At 41.5% G+C, this 14,827-nt stretch overlaps 1 protein-coding gene across 2 annotated transcripts in view; it reads right to left on the bottom strand.

Moving 5' to 3' along the window:
• Positions 1-14,827, bottom strand: part of ADGRG1 (adhesion G protein-coupled receptor G1) — a 66,307-nt gene that overhangs the window by 28,256 nt on the left and 23,224 nt on the right. Inside the window, exon 1 of one of the 2 annotated variants that reach the window (XM_051974546.1) lies at positions 9,349-9,581. The exons of the other annotated variant lie outside the window; for it this stretch is intronic. The gene's annotated coding sequence lies outside the window, so the exon portion shown is untranslated. Of the gene's footprint in view, positions 1-9,348; positions 9,582-14,827 lie in introns of those variants that run through there. 2 annotated transcript variants of the gene reach the window in all.

The raw sequence follows: 14,827 nt of genomic DNA, 5'->3' as shown, positions 1-14,827 counted from the left end.
ACAATAGATCAACTTTAGCCCTAATGTAGCTCAGAACCCCTGAGCTCAAGAAATCTACCAACTCAACTTCCTTGGTAGCAGAAATGATAAATATGTACCCCCAATAAACTTTTATTTTCTCTTGCCTCTTGAAGCTTTCCCTCCACCAAGTTTTTGACTTTATTAATTACTAGTCTTGTAATGCTAGTGAAGTAATATGATTTTGTGGTCCCCTGACCTTGGGGGGGGGGCTTTTGTTCTAACTATAAATCAGGAAATCCTGGAACTTTTCGCTTTGGTGTCTGCCCCAGGAAATGTCCAATCTGTCTGATTCTGAATAGACTATTTCTCAGTTCATTGCTGACTGATAATCTGGTCAGTGGTAATCAAATTTTGGAGCCCACCCTCAATTCATCTAGAGATTACTCCCTAACCCTACCCTTGAGCCATAGAATTAGCAAATCTATGGTAGCTGGATAAATTAACACTCCTTGCTTCTGTTTTTTTACTGAATTCCATTACAATTCAGTCCACTTTGTAATGGCGCATCATTACTTTCAATAAACTTTGCCCCTTGACTAGGAGATGGGTTCAAGCCTGCAAATTCTTTTGAGACACCTGGAGACACCGGTCTGGGACTCCAAACCTTTGGGGGTCCTCCCTTTCCCAACCTCAACACTAGTTTCTGAAGGCTGGACTAGAATGTATGTCCAGGACTTAAATGCCCATAGATCTTCCAAAGGAATTAACCGAAATTTGGGAGAATTAAAGTTCAGTCCTGAAAAACTGCTTCATCAACTGCATTCTATATAGAAGTTAGAAAAGGACTTGACCTGGATTTAAGTAAGTCACTTGTTAGATGGTCTTTGAAGCTCTGTTCTTCATTGATAATGCAAATTTCAGAGTATGAAAAGTTCTCCAGGACTTCAGTTGTCCCATCAATTAATAACCTCCTATCTTCCACCACAGGGGATGAACTGCTCAGTAATAAACCAAATTAGCCAATACCAAAGCACCATTAGAGTAGCTCCCTATTTCATCACTGCCCTAGGCACTGGGTTGTGTTGTGGGAAAGGAGAAGACATCATTCTTACTTTTCTAGGGGAGCTTCTAGTCTGATTGAGAAGACAAGATTGACACAGGAAACAAACTAAGACAGACCAAGATAAGATGTGATGCGCGATATTTAGAACAAACAGTAAATGGTGTAAGATAAAGAAGGATCACTATGGCCTGGGGGTATATTCAAAGACTTCGCAGAGGAGACTTGAAGCCATGTAGAATTTGGATAAGTGGAGAACAGAGAGAACATTTCAGAAAAGGAGAACAGCATGTGTACAAAGGTGTGGAGGCTGGAATGACAGTAAGTTCAGGGAACATCAGTGCAGCCAGAACCTACTTGTAAGGAAGTAGTAAGAAAGAAATCTCTTGGTACAATATGGTGCTACATCATGGAACCACTGACATTTAACTGAAGGCTTCAAACCATGCTTTAGCTTATAATTTTTGGTATCCTTTTACCATCCCCCCACACCTTATATGAGTTATTAGAGTATAACATTAGAATGTAAACTCCTGGAGGGCAGGGAGTGTCTTTTGGACTGTATTTCTATTCCTAATTCTTAGCACATAGTAAGCATTTCAAAAATCTTTTATCCCTAAGTATAATTTTCTTGCTTTGCATATATTTGGTTCCATGTTGTCACACTGGTATGCATGTAAATATTTTTTTGCATATTATCTACTTCCCTCTTTATCTGAAGAGTTTGGTCTTTATCCCATGGGCAATGAGGAGCCATTGAAAGTTATCAGATGAGGAAAGTAAAACTAACAGAATTCTGCATCAGGAAGATTAGTGGTGACTGAGGAGGAAGAGTTGAGAGCAGCTCCCTTGAATCTCTCTCAGACTCCTTCCTTTGCAGACAATGGGCTCTTTGAGGGCAGGGACCATGCCCCTTCTGCTAACGCAGACCCAACTCTGTTTGCCTCCCTAGATGGTGACAATTTACTGGAATCACTGTATCAGGCAAGTGAGTTGCCTTGCAAGGTGATAGCCAAAGGTGGTGGGAAAGGGGTGAGAGAAGGGAAGGGAATGGGATGGGAGGGCATTGCTGGATGTTAAAATTTAAAACTACATCTACAGAGCTAGAAAATGTGCCTGGATCACTTTACAGCTACTAAACCCAAACACCCCCCAAAAGCTGGAGGCCTCCTCAGAATTCAACAAACCAGGTCCAAGGCTTAGGAGTGGGGGTGAGAGGAACTCTTTCTGTCAATGAGGGGATCCACAAATGATTCAGAGGGGCCACTATCCAATGCTTTATGGACTGATGGGATCTCCAGGGCATCTAGGTGGGGTGATAGAGAGCTAGACTAGGGGCCAGAAAAGTCCGAGTTTAAATCCTGCTTCAGACCCTTGCTAGCTAGGTGACCCTAGTCATGACTACTTTCTGCTTCAGTTTCCTCGTCTGTAAAATGGAGAAAATAATAGCCTCTACCTCTCAAGACTGTTTTGAGGATCAGCTGAGATAGCAGTTATAAAGTACTTAGCACATAGTGGCCATTTATTAACCTCCTCCCTCTCTCCCTTCCTTCTGAATAGGATAAACTGAATGAAGACTTCTCATAAGAATGTGGTCTTGATCTATGTCCTATTTGTGACTTGAGACTTCGCAATATTAAGTTGAGCTATAGCTAAAAGCTGTAGGTGTTGGAACATTTCCCTCCTGTTCCCCTCATTTTTGAATTAGCATTTAAATACTTAATGGATAAAGAATTTATTTACTAATATTCTTTTGTTTCTGGATAGACCTTCCCATTTGAGGTGTAAGTCTGGAGTCCCCCAGACGATGGGAGAAAAGGTTGGGGGGGGTGGGGGATTCTGTATTAATCTTGTGTTTTGCAGTTTGCACTTTGCACTCTTCCACTGACACTTTGTTCTTGGGAGCTACCCTTTCTCATGAGATCATAATAAATCTTTTTTTTTTCTTTTTACTTTGGGAGTCTATGATTTTAATCTGGGTAGGGGTACCTGTCCCATATATTTCCTTCTTTTCTCCTTCCTTTTTTCTTTCTTTTCTTTCTTCTTTCCTTCTTCTCTCCTCTCTCCCTCCTTTCCTTCCTTTGTTCCTCCCTCCTTTCCTCCATTTTTTCCTCTCTCCCTTCCTTCACCCCCCCTCCTTTTCTTTCCTTCCTAAAGGGAGTTCATAATACAGTCATTCTTGAATACTCGTTTATCAGAGTTTGGTGCAGAGAGATGATTAATGAAGATTTCCCTGAATGAATGAATAACACAGATAGGCAGTTTTTATAATCATACACTGTCTATCTTTGAGATACAGTAAAAAATTTCCCTTTCTAAGTGGATTGGCCTCCCTAATTCTGTTTGGTGAGGCTGGGGGAAAGGGAGAGGAGCAGGTAGGAAGCAGAAAATGTGCAGCTGGCCTAGGTCACAGCCTTCCCATAATATCCGGCTGGTAGTGTGTGTCCAGCTCGGGAAAAGGAGTGGACGAGGAGTAAAATTAGTGCTACATCTGCCCTAGGAAGCCCTCAGTTAGCCAAGGAAAGTGACAGAGAAATTCCTCATGCTGCAGCTTCCTCTTTCCCTGCTAAGAAGCTTCCTGCATGGTTCCCCAAACTGAGTCAGATCCGGGATGAGAAATGCCAAACGTTCCTGGTTGAGCCACCTAAGACTTTCCTACTAGCATCAGGCTCTCAGAGGATCTTCGGATTTTAGAGATGAAAGGTACCTTGGAAGTTATCTGACTCATCCCCCTCATCTAATGGGGGCAGGAGCTGAGGCTTAAAGTCACCTAAGTGGCAGAGATGGCATGTGAATCCAGGTCTTTTTTTTTTTTAATAACTTTTTATTAACAGAACCCATGCCAGGTAATTTTTTTACAGCATTATCCCTGGCACTCACTTCTGTTCCAATTTTTCCCCTCCCTCCCTCCACCCCCTCCCCCAGATGGCAAGCAGTCCTTTACATGTTGAATAGGTTACAGTGTATCCTAGATACAATATATGTGTGCAGAACCGAACAGTTCTCTTGTTGAACAGGGAGAATTGGATTCAGAAGGTATAAATAAATAACCCGGGAAGAAAAACAAAAATGCAAGCAGTTTATAGTGAATCCAGGTCTTAAGGATCCAAACTCCATGCTCTTTCTCCTACACTGCTTTCAAGGTATTTGTGGTATCCAGCCCACTAGTTTCCTGAGGTGAGATGAAGAACAATGACTGGTTCACTGAAGTGAAGTTTTCCTTCACTTGCCTTATAAGGCCTCCCTTTGAATCTCAGTTTCCTCATCTGTAAAATGAGGCAGCCGGTCCAGGTGAATTCTAGATTTCCCTCTAGCTCTAGATCTTTGCTTCCAGGATCAGACTCTCTCTGAATGACCCAGGATGAGAACTCCACAGTGGGAGGTACCTTCTCTACTCAGCTCAGACGTTTTAGAATCCAACCCTCTGATGGGCAGTAGCCATGCTCTCGTCTGCAATGCTTTTGAAAATTATGGGATCCTAGAGGTTTAGGGCTATAAAGGTTTTCTCTTCATTTTTTTCATTTTTTCATTTTTACAGATGAGGAAATAGACAAACTATAGTAAAACAATAATAACAATTCATAATGTACTATAATAAAGTCAAAATGGATATAATTTCTGGGAAAAAAGTCACATTATTAAATTAGAAGAGCAAGAGATTAGGCTATGACTAGAAGAAAAGGTAGTTAAAATTTTAAAGTGTAGATATAATTGATTAAAAGATAAAGTAACTGTAATATAACAGTGAGATAGTGTTGATGGCATGAAATTAAAAAGCTTTAGCATAAATAAAATCAAAGCAGCTAGGATAAGAAAGGAAAGTATTGATTGGGAAAGCCTTTGTGCTATTGTATCATGTATCTTTGATAAGGTTCTCACGTTCAAAATACGTTTACATAATTAAGAATTCTCTCACTCTTCTCTTCCTCTCACTATCCACCTTTCCCTTTTTCTCTTTGCCTTTCTCTTTCCATCCTTCTCTCTCTCTCTCTCCATTTCTCGCCTTCCCTTCCCCTCTCCTTTTGTCTCCCTCCTTCCTCTTTCTTTCTCCTTCCTTCACCCATATCCTCCTCCCTCTGCCTCTCTCTTCTTCTCTATTTGTCCCTTTCTCTCTTCCCCTTCCCTCTCTCCCTCCTCCCTGTCCCTGTCCCTGTCTCTGTCTATCTGTCTTCTATGTCTGTCTATCTCTCTCTCTCTCCCTTCCTCTCCCCTCCTTGACGGTTCTTTTTCCCCTTCCAGAGGCCCCAATGGATAAGTTATCAAAGGATATGAACATTTTGCTTCAAAAAAGTGCAAACTATATGAAAGATTTTTAATTACTAATAATAAGAGAATAAAAATTATAATAACGCTGAGATTTACTTCATATCCCCCAAAATGGCAAAAGTAAAAAAAAAAAAAGATGGAAATACGCAAAGGGGTTATGGAAAGATATGCATGTGAATACACTGTTGATGGAGCTGAAAATTGATCCAATCATTCTGGAAAACAATTTGAAATTATGCTGGGAAAATGCCTAGGACATGTACATTCTTTGACCCAGAGATCCCATTGGTAGTCGTATCCCCCAAGGAGATTAAAAACAGAAAGAAAGATCTCATATACACCAAATTATTTATAGCAGAACATTTTGTGGTCACAAAGAACTGGAAACAAAGCAGAGGCCCATTGATTATGGAATAGCTAAAGAAACCACAGAACATGAAGGTATATTATTGTATATTATTGTACCCAAAGAAGCAGTGAATATGAAAAATTCAGAGAAGAATTATATGAACTGATGAAGAGTGAAGCAGAACCAGCCAAACAATAAACACAACAACTCTAGCAATATAAACAAAAAGATTGTCAAGATCAAAAGAAAAATAATCCTGAATGATGTATAATTATAATGATCAAAGTGGAAAAGAGTTGAGAAAACCCACCTCTTTCTTTTTTGCAAAAGGAGACTGTGGATATTGACTGACATATCTTGTTTGATGAATTGGCTGGTTTTAATGAACTACTAGTCTTCCTTTTTCTTTTTAAATCTTTGTTACCAGGGCTGTCTTATTGGGGAAGGAGAGGATATATTCAGAAACAAGATGATGGAAAAGCAAAAGAAAAATGACAATAGCTCACTCTTACTTTACAAACATCGCGTTCAGTCATCACAGGATATACAAGGAGGACCTGATTAGAGCAAATAACAAATCCCATGAATGGTCCTATATATTTAAATTCTAATCACTAGAAATTTTAATGATATAAATTGGTAATTGATTCCAATCTAATAGAAATATGCAGTGTAAATTGACAGTCACTTCAGGGACAATCATTATTTGCACTAATTGAGACCTACTTGTGGGTAGGATAATTATTCCATTTCACAACTGGGAAAGCTGACTTACTTAATGTCCCATAATTAGTAAATGTTGGAGCTGAATGGGAAACCAAATCTCCTGGTGTCTAGTCCACTATTTTTTCTATTTTCCATTTTTTCATTTTTGGGGATTAATACCCGATTCTAAATACTCCACCTTTCTTCAAATAAGATTTGGATAAAAGAAATGAAAATCTATCTTCTTTTTGTAAAGAAGGAAAACTGACTTGATCAAGGTCACTTATGTATATTAAATGGAACATCAGGACCCAAGTTTTCTGCCTACAAATCCAGATTCCAGGCAAATCTCATCACTATCTCCCAGGTTCCTTTTTTTCCACTTTTGTAACCCTACGGCTGAGCTTCCATGGAGGAGGAGAAGTAGTTTTATTGGGGTGAACAAAGAAGCTATGACCATCACAAGTATTTGGAAATCCCCATCTCCTGTGTCCAGGATTAGACTCTCATCCCTCAATATCATTACTGAAAGATCCTGAAAGTACACTGAGTGTCCAGGCCTTTTTGTCAGGGAAGGATGAAAATGAGCTAGGTGGTTCCATGATCTAAACTGGTCTAAGACTCGCTGCTGTTCCCCTTCGGAATGTATCACGTCACTGATGTCTGCGGGAGGTCACCCTCCCAATCATGCTTGGCTTAATAGACCGTGAAAATGAGTCCCAAGTAAATTGACTTGGGACTCAAAATCAACCAAACTATTTCATGGTTAAGCATAGGATTATGCACCTTAGCATTTTGGAACAAAAAAGGGATAATTTTCCTAATCAATCAACAAGCATGTATTTTTTTATTTTCTTTAAATTAAAGCTTTTTATTTTGAAAAATATGCATGAAGAATTTTTCAAGATTGATCCTTGCAAAATCTTGTGTTCCGAATTTTACCTCCCTTTCCCCCACTCCAAATGCCAAATAATCCAATATATGTTCAAAAATGTGTTAAATCCAAGATATGTATACATATTTATACATTTATCATTCTGCACAAGAAAAATCAGATCAAAAAGGTAAAAAAGGGAACAAAATGCAAGCAGACAACAACAAAAAGAGTGAAAATGCTATGTTTTGATCCACAACACAGTCCTCTCTCTGGGTATAGATGACTCTTCATGACAAGATCATTGGAACTGGGCTCAATCATCTCATTTCAAAAGTATTTATTAAGCACCTTAACGGGGGGCATCTGGATATAGTAGATAAAGAGCTGGGTTCAAATCTTGCCTCTGATATAATATCTCTTAACGCTAATACCTTTGCTCTCAGCTAAATGATGCAGTGGACTTGGAATCAGGAAAATCACTTCCTGAATTCAAATCTGGTCTCAGACACTTACTGTGTGACCCTGGCTAAGTCACTTAACCCTTCTTGCCTCAGTTTCCTCATCTGTAAAATGAGCTAGAGAAGGAAATGAAAAACCACCCCAGTATCTTCATCAAGAAAATTCCAAATGGGTCACAAAGAGTTGGACATGACTGGAAAATGATGTAACAATCACAATAGCTTGTTCATAAATAGTCTTTTGAATATTGTCTTCCTCACTAAACTAGGAGCTCCTGAAAGCAGGGAATATTTTTTTCCCCTTCTTTGTATCTCCAGCACTTAGGACAATACTTGCAGCATAGTAAGTGCATAATAAAATAAATAGTTCTGACTGACTGACACATCCTGGATATATGATTCTGGGCAAATTATTTACCTGCTCTGTGTTCTGGGCAACTCTGTAAATGCTGAGTTACAAACAAGGTGCCAGCCCTAACTAGGAAAGAATGTTCTTCATTAGAGAGGACATTACGTCAATAAAATCACAGATACAACCTCTATTCTTTGTCCTTTTTTGCTAGATACTGGGGAAACTGAGACTCAGAGACCATAGGATATATTATGGGATCATATGATCACAGATTTAGAATAGAAGGGTCCTTCCAGGTTATCTGTCCCAATATGTAGATAACTGTGTATTGACTTAATATCCTTCTTTTCCCTTCCTTCAAGTACCAGAGAATCACAAATTTAGAGCTAAACCAGATCTTAGACATCATTTAGTCCAATTTCTTCGTTTTACAGATGAGGAAACTAAGACGCAAAGAGTTATTGCTACTAGTTATGCCCTAGTTATCCTGTAGATAGCTTGCTTTGTAAGTATTTGTTTGTATGTGTCTCCTCCATTAGATTGCAAGCTAGTAGAGGGCAAGCACTACCTTTGTCTCTTTTTGCTTCTTTAGTGCTAAACACGGTGCCTTCATAAATAGGCATTTAATAAATGTTAATAGATTGATTGATTGTTGATTTGCTCAAGGTTACTCAGGTAGAAAAGAGAAGAGTCAAGATTTGAAATCAAACCCTCTGACTCCAAATTCAAGTCAAATTATCTACCCTGGGTCCCTCAATATAGACTTCAGAGCCTTGGAGATCATATAATCCAGGGCTTCTTAAACTGGGGCCTATGAACTTTAAAAAAGTTGATAACTATTCCAATAGAATGGTTTCCTTTGTATTTCTATGTATTTTAATTTAAGCATTTTTAAGCGTATTTCTGAGAAGGGACCTTGACTTCATGGGACTGCCAAAGGAGTCAAGGAATTCATAAAAGTTAAAAAGCCTAATTGTAGTCCAGCTTCCACATTTGAGAGATGAAGAAACTGAGACCCAGAGAGGCAAAAGGATTTCCCTGAGGTAACACAAGTGTAGTAAGCAGCGTAAACAGACAAAAACTTATATCCCATTTACTCCAAATCTAAAACTTGTAATCACAGAATTTTGGAGTTAGGGAGATCTTTAATTTCCTTCTAACTCCACAATTCTGTGATTTCTTTGATTTCCTTAATAATTTCTACCAGTTGCTCTGGGAATTTCCTTTTACTATGGTTCCATGCACCCAAAATAGAATAAAGTAGAGGACCTCAGTCCTTCATGTCTTCTCCCCCTCCCCCTCCTCAAAAATAAATATTACCTGGGACCAGATGAATCCATTCAACATAAACCTGATTCTCTCAGCTTAATATTGCCAGGCGGCTTCTCTTGAGAAGAGGGTAGAACTTTGACTTTTCCACCCAAGCTGGTCATCTCTCTAGAAAGCACCCAAGGGTCGGGCTCAGACCCCCGAAAATTCCCCTTGGGGGAATGCCGTCCCTCGCATAACTTCCCCACACATAAACACTCACTGCGTGCCCACTTCAGCCTCTCGTTTCAAGAACACAGTAACGCCCTAGACCTTGGCTGCCCTTCCGTAAATACATATAAAAGAACAGCGAAGACACAATGGAACAAAACTGAGCCAGTTGGGTTAAATGAGTACTATGAAGGAGGGGGGACATTCGGGGGAGGCAGGTGGAGATCAGGGGATAGATACTTCATTTCTTGAATAAAGATCTTCCCTCCTCATCTGGGGGGCAGCCTGGAAACTAAGAAAATGTCCTGGGGGTCCACTTTTGGTGTTCCCACAACTTTGAGACCCTCCTTTGTCCCCCTCCAACCTCTTCCGGGCAAGGAGATTACTTTCTGCATCTCAGGAATGTGAGTCATTTCCTCTCCAGGGGGAATGGGAGGTGGAGCTGAACCCAGGACTGTCCCATCCCAGGCCCCCATGACTCTCTACCAGAGCCACGACTCCCTTCCCCCTGCCCCGTACCTCTGAGTACCATTTCCTCCCCAGCCTTCCGCTCTTCCTATTTTTAATCCTTTCTCCAGAGTTTGCTAGAGGATTGGAGCCGGTGAAATAGGCTTGACTGGGCCCCTGGACAATGTGATCTGGCTTCAGCTTGAAGGGGAAAAAGGGAGAGATTTACCAACAAGCAAGGACACAGAGCCCCCTCCCCTTGAGAATGAGCCTGATGCTTCATCAACTCCATCTAGGAGGGGCTTAGAGAGTGCCCTTCTCCTAGTTCTGCTTCCTCCTAAGTCTGCCATACATGAGACGGCTCATGCAGGAGGGCATCCAGGATCTCAAATCACATCCACTTGCCCCCTACTCTGCCCACTGGCTGTGCTTTGGGGCAGGAGTGTCCAGGGCCATGACTCTGGCTGAAGAATCAATATGGTGGCCATGAGGATGGAGCTGTAGAGCTGGAGGCAGGAATCCATGACACTAGTGTTGTTCTTGCCATTTAATAGCTACCGTGTTTCCCCGATAATAAGACCTATCCCGAAAATAAGCCCTCCCCTTACTGTGTAAGATTCCTCTAAAATAAGCCCTCCCCCGAAAATAAGCCCTATTGAGATTGCTGCTGTAGTGAAGGTGATCCCCTGCACTACGCGCTACATTACAGTACCCTCTGTATACACCGTTCTCCCCCTTCCTCCCCCCACCCCCACCCTCGGGTGAAATGCACGCCACGCTCCGAGCTGCATCCAATCAGAGCTGCAGCAGTGAGCGCGTCACCCTGTTCTTCCCCAGTGATTTGCTTGCTGGCGCCATTGAGAGCAGTGCCGCGGAGGAGAGCTGAGGCAGGACAACATAAAAACCCGGTATGTAAGCGGGAGTGAGGGGGCATAATGGAGGATAGAAGGGCCATGATGGAGGATAAAAGAAGAACTCAACCAGCACTCACCACACTAAAGAAATGAAGAACTTCCTTGCAGAGAGAAGAATAGATCAAGTAATGATTCCTGCAGGAATGACTGCCTATCTCCAGACCCTTGATATTGCAATAAACAAGCCATTCAAGGACCATTTGCACATGGAAGTCAATGACTACATTGAAAATAGAATGGAAAGAAATCAGCGTGGAAACTTTGTGAAGCCCTGTCTGCAAAAAGTCGTGACTTGGGTGAAGAAGTCATGGGATAAAATTATTGACAGCTGTGTCGCCAAGGCACTATGAGCAGGTTACCTGGACAAGACATGTTCATTTAAAGAGAGCTATACTGCTGGACATGACAGATTGGGTCCCCTTCTTCTGAAGGAAATAGAGGCGCAAGACATCCAGGACGGAATTCAGGGTATGGACACTTATGACGATGTTGTTGAAGAAGATGACATGATCATTATTGAATAAAGGTACTTTTTTTGTTCACATTTACCTGCTTATTAAAATTGCTGTCAATGTTCATTAAAATAAGCCCTCCCCTGAAAATAAGCCCTCTGGTGTTTTTCTGTCCAAAAAAATAAAAAGACAGTGTCTTATTATCGGGGACACACAGTAGATGGCCCTTCATTTTTTCCTTTGTGTCATGAGGGATTAGTACCAAGATCTCTGATATTATTGGTGCTCTAATTTTCCCTCTGCCTGCCTCCCAGATATGGGTCTATCCAAAGTAAACAATGAAATCTGGCCTTTTCAGAGTAGTCCAGCCAAGAATCTCAAAGGAAGTCAATGGGACATCAATGGGACACCAATGGGTTGGAGAAGGAGTTCTCCATTCCCCCTAAAAAAGGGTAAGCTCCCTAGAATATGGACCCACATTCAGAGGAAAGGAAGAGAGACATTCCAGCACAGAAGGATGAAGGGGAGCCTAAGAATACTCATACTGGGTATACCTTTGGCAGAGAACTGGAAGCTGAGTCTGCTTATCTTAAAAAGCTGATGGTGAGAAGGAGAATGAATGTGCTGATGAGTGAGCCCTTGAAGGCAGAACAGAAGGATTTGGATCAGACATGACTGAAAAGAAGCTCCATGGACCTTTCCTATGACTTGCCTGCATTTGAAGGGCTTCCATTTTCACATAAGTTGTCTCTGAGAGGCAGTGTGGTACAGTAGGCAGAGTGTTGGACTGGGTCAAGATGACTTTAATTCAGAACCTACCTTTGATGTTTATAAACTTCTCCCTTCCCAACTCGCCCCCCAAACCCCAGTTTCCTTCTTTATATATAGCAACATCAGTAAAGTCCTTCACACTCAATCTATCATCTCATCCCCACAATGGCCCTATCAGAGATGCAGCCCCAGCAGTAGAAAAACAAATGCCATGATTGAGTCTCAAAGCTTGTGTTCAAATTCTTGCTCCATTGCTTAGCACCTGAGCTTGACCTTATATTGACTTGGGCATCTTTATCTACAGCATGAGCCGTGAGGACTAGAGCATCATTTAAGGGCCTTCTAGCTGTAGACACCAAAATTAGGCTCAGACAGAAACTGTATGAATGGTGTAAGGGAGGGAGTTCTGGAGGGAAATAGCTGAAAACTGGCACCTTCAGCTAGGGAGAAGGTGGGGAGTCCTGGCAGGGAGGGCTGCTCTAGTTTTCAGGTATTTTTTCAATTAAATAAGAATAAAGTCTTTTCTTCTAAGATCACCGAGACACCAAAAAGTCTCTAGCCGGGCCAAAATCACATTCTTGGACATATACCCTTGGCTCTGAGCTCTGCCTGAATGAATCCAGGAGCGGAAATCCCCCAGGGACCACTGATCCGCCACATACTTCAAGGCTCTCGAAGGAATTTCACCCGTTGGCACAGCACCTGTGCTGGATGCACGGCTGTGGCCTGAGCCCTCTGGCTCACCCAGTGTGCCTGAAGCTCAGCTTGAAAGAAAGAAACAAGAAGGGCCTCTGAGCAACTAAAATGATGATCCTGAGTCCCTGTACCAAAGCTTGCTCCTGGTGCTCACCGAGTCCCTGCACCTAAGCTTGCTCCTGGTGCTCCCCAAGTCCCTGCACCAGAGCTTGCTCCTGGTGCTCCCTGAGCCCCTGCACCTAAGCTTGCTCTTGGTGCTCCCTGAGTCCCTGCACCTAAACTTGCTCCTGATGCTCCCCGAGTCCCTGCACTTAAGCTTGCTCCTGATACTCCCCAAGTCCTTGCACCTAAGCTTGCTCCTGGTGCTCCCCGAGTCCCTGCGCCAGAGCTTGCTCCTGATACTCCCCGAGTCCCTGCACCTAAGCTTGCTCCTGGTGTTCCCCGAGTCCCTGCGCCAAAGCTTGCTTCTGGTGCTCCCCAAGTCCCTGTGCCAGAGCTTGCTCCTGGTACTCCCCGAGTCCCTGAACCAGTCCTTGAACCAGAGCTTGCTCCTGGTACTCATAGAAGATCCCTCCACACCTCAATTGGTGCCTCACTGTATGGTCAGTAGCAACTTTCCAGTTCAAACCATGCCAGTTTCATGTCGGGCAATCACAACCACGCCATCTATTTTCTAGTTATCATCCTCATGGACCCTCCAATGGAAACTTAAAAATTTTCCCAGTCTCCTTGGCACTGATAGTAGAGTTCTTGCCTTATCTTGTGGTCCTGACATTTCCATTTCTCAGTCATCTCCTTACCATGCTCTGTTCCAGTCTCATCCCCAGCTTTCCAATTCCCTGGTATGCTTTGTCTTTTTCCACTAGAACATGAGCTCTTTGAGAATAGGAACTGTATTGCTAGTTTGTATTTTAACCCTAGGGTTTAATCCAGTATCTCATACACAGTAAATGTTTAATAAAGATTAATTCTCTCCCTTTCTCCCTCCTTCCATCTCCTCTCTATTCCTCCTTCCCTTTCCCTCTCGCCTTTCTTTCTTTCTTTCTTTCTTTCTTTCTTTCTTTCTTTCTTTCTTTCTTTCTTTCTTTCTTTCTTTCTTTCTTTCTTTCTTTCTTGTTTCTTTCTCTCTTTCTCTCTCTCTCTTTCTCCGTCTCTCTGTCTCTGTCTCTGTCTCTCTCTGTGTCTCTGTCTCTGTCTGTCTCTGTCTCTCTTTTTCTTTCTCTCTCACTGCCTCTCATCTATTATCTAGCTGGTCATCTATATTCATACATCTATCCACCCATCTAGCTATCCATGCAACTAGCTAAATATCCACCTACCATTCATTCATCAGTCTAGCCCTCCATTTAATGAAGTATCCACACACTCATTTAGCTATCTACCCAACTTGCTAAATATCCATCTATCATTCATTCATCTATCCATTCATCTAGCTAGGTATCTATCTATTTATCTACCTATCTACCCATCTATCTATTGATCTATCTATCTGTCTACTTAGTTATCTAGTTTCTAAGTCTTTCCAGAACAGAAGTAGCAGTAGTAAGAGGGAAAGTGGTTATGGAGGTAGACCCATTGAAAAGTAGCAGAAAGTGATAGAGGGAAAGAGACAGAAAAATTATGAAAAATAAATAAATATAAGAATTCAAAAAGCCCAGCAATCTGGGGTCATTTATTGTAGGGTAAACTATCCCTGAAATCTTAGGGGTCACTGAAGATATTGTCACCATACTGGAAGATTAAGTTAAATTCCTTATACTAGGGGTTTCTGAGATCTGTGAATTGATTTTTGGTTCCATGAATTTGAATGGGAAAAAGACGTTATATGCAATACAACAATTTTATATATATATATAAAACAATGAACATATATCTATATGATACATGTAATATTGTGTATACACACACAAGTGCATATGCACAAAATGACAATATAATTGGTATACTTTGTAATTCCTTCTGTTTTATGTTTTATGCAAGTCAGTGACTTCACCAAACTACCAAAGTTGTCCAGGTACAAACAAATTAAGAAACTCTGCC

Source organism: Antechinus flavipes, chromosome 2, assembly GCF_016432865.1.
Source record: "Antechinus flavipes isolate AdamAnt ecotype Samford, QLD, Australia chromosome 2, AdamAnt_v2, whole genome shotgun sequence".
Taxonomy (NCBI): domain Eukaryota; kingdom Metazoa; phylum Chordata; class Mammalia; order Dasyuromorphia; family Dasyuridae; genus Antechinus; species Antechinus flavipes.
The sequence above is the reverse complement of the archived record's forward strand: the minus strand, read 5'-3'. Positions and strand labels throughout refer to the sequence as shown.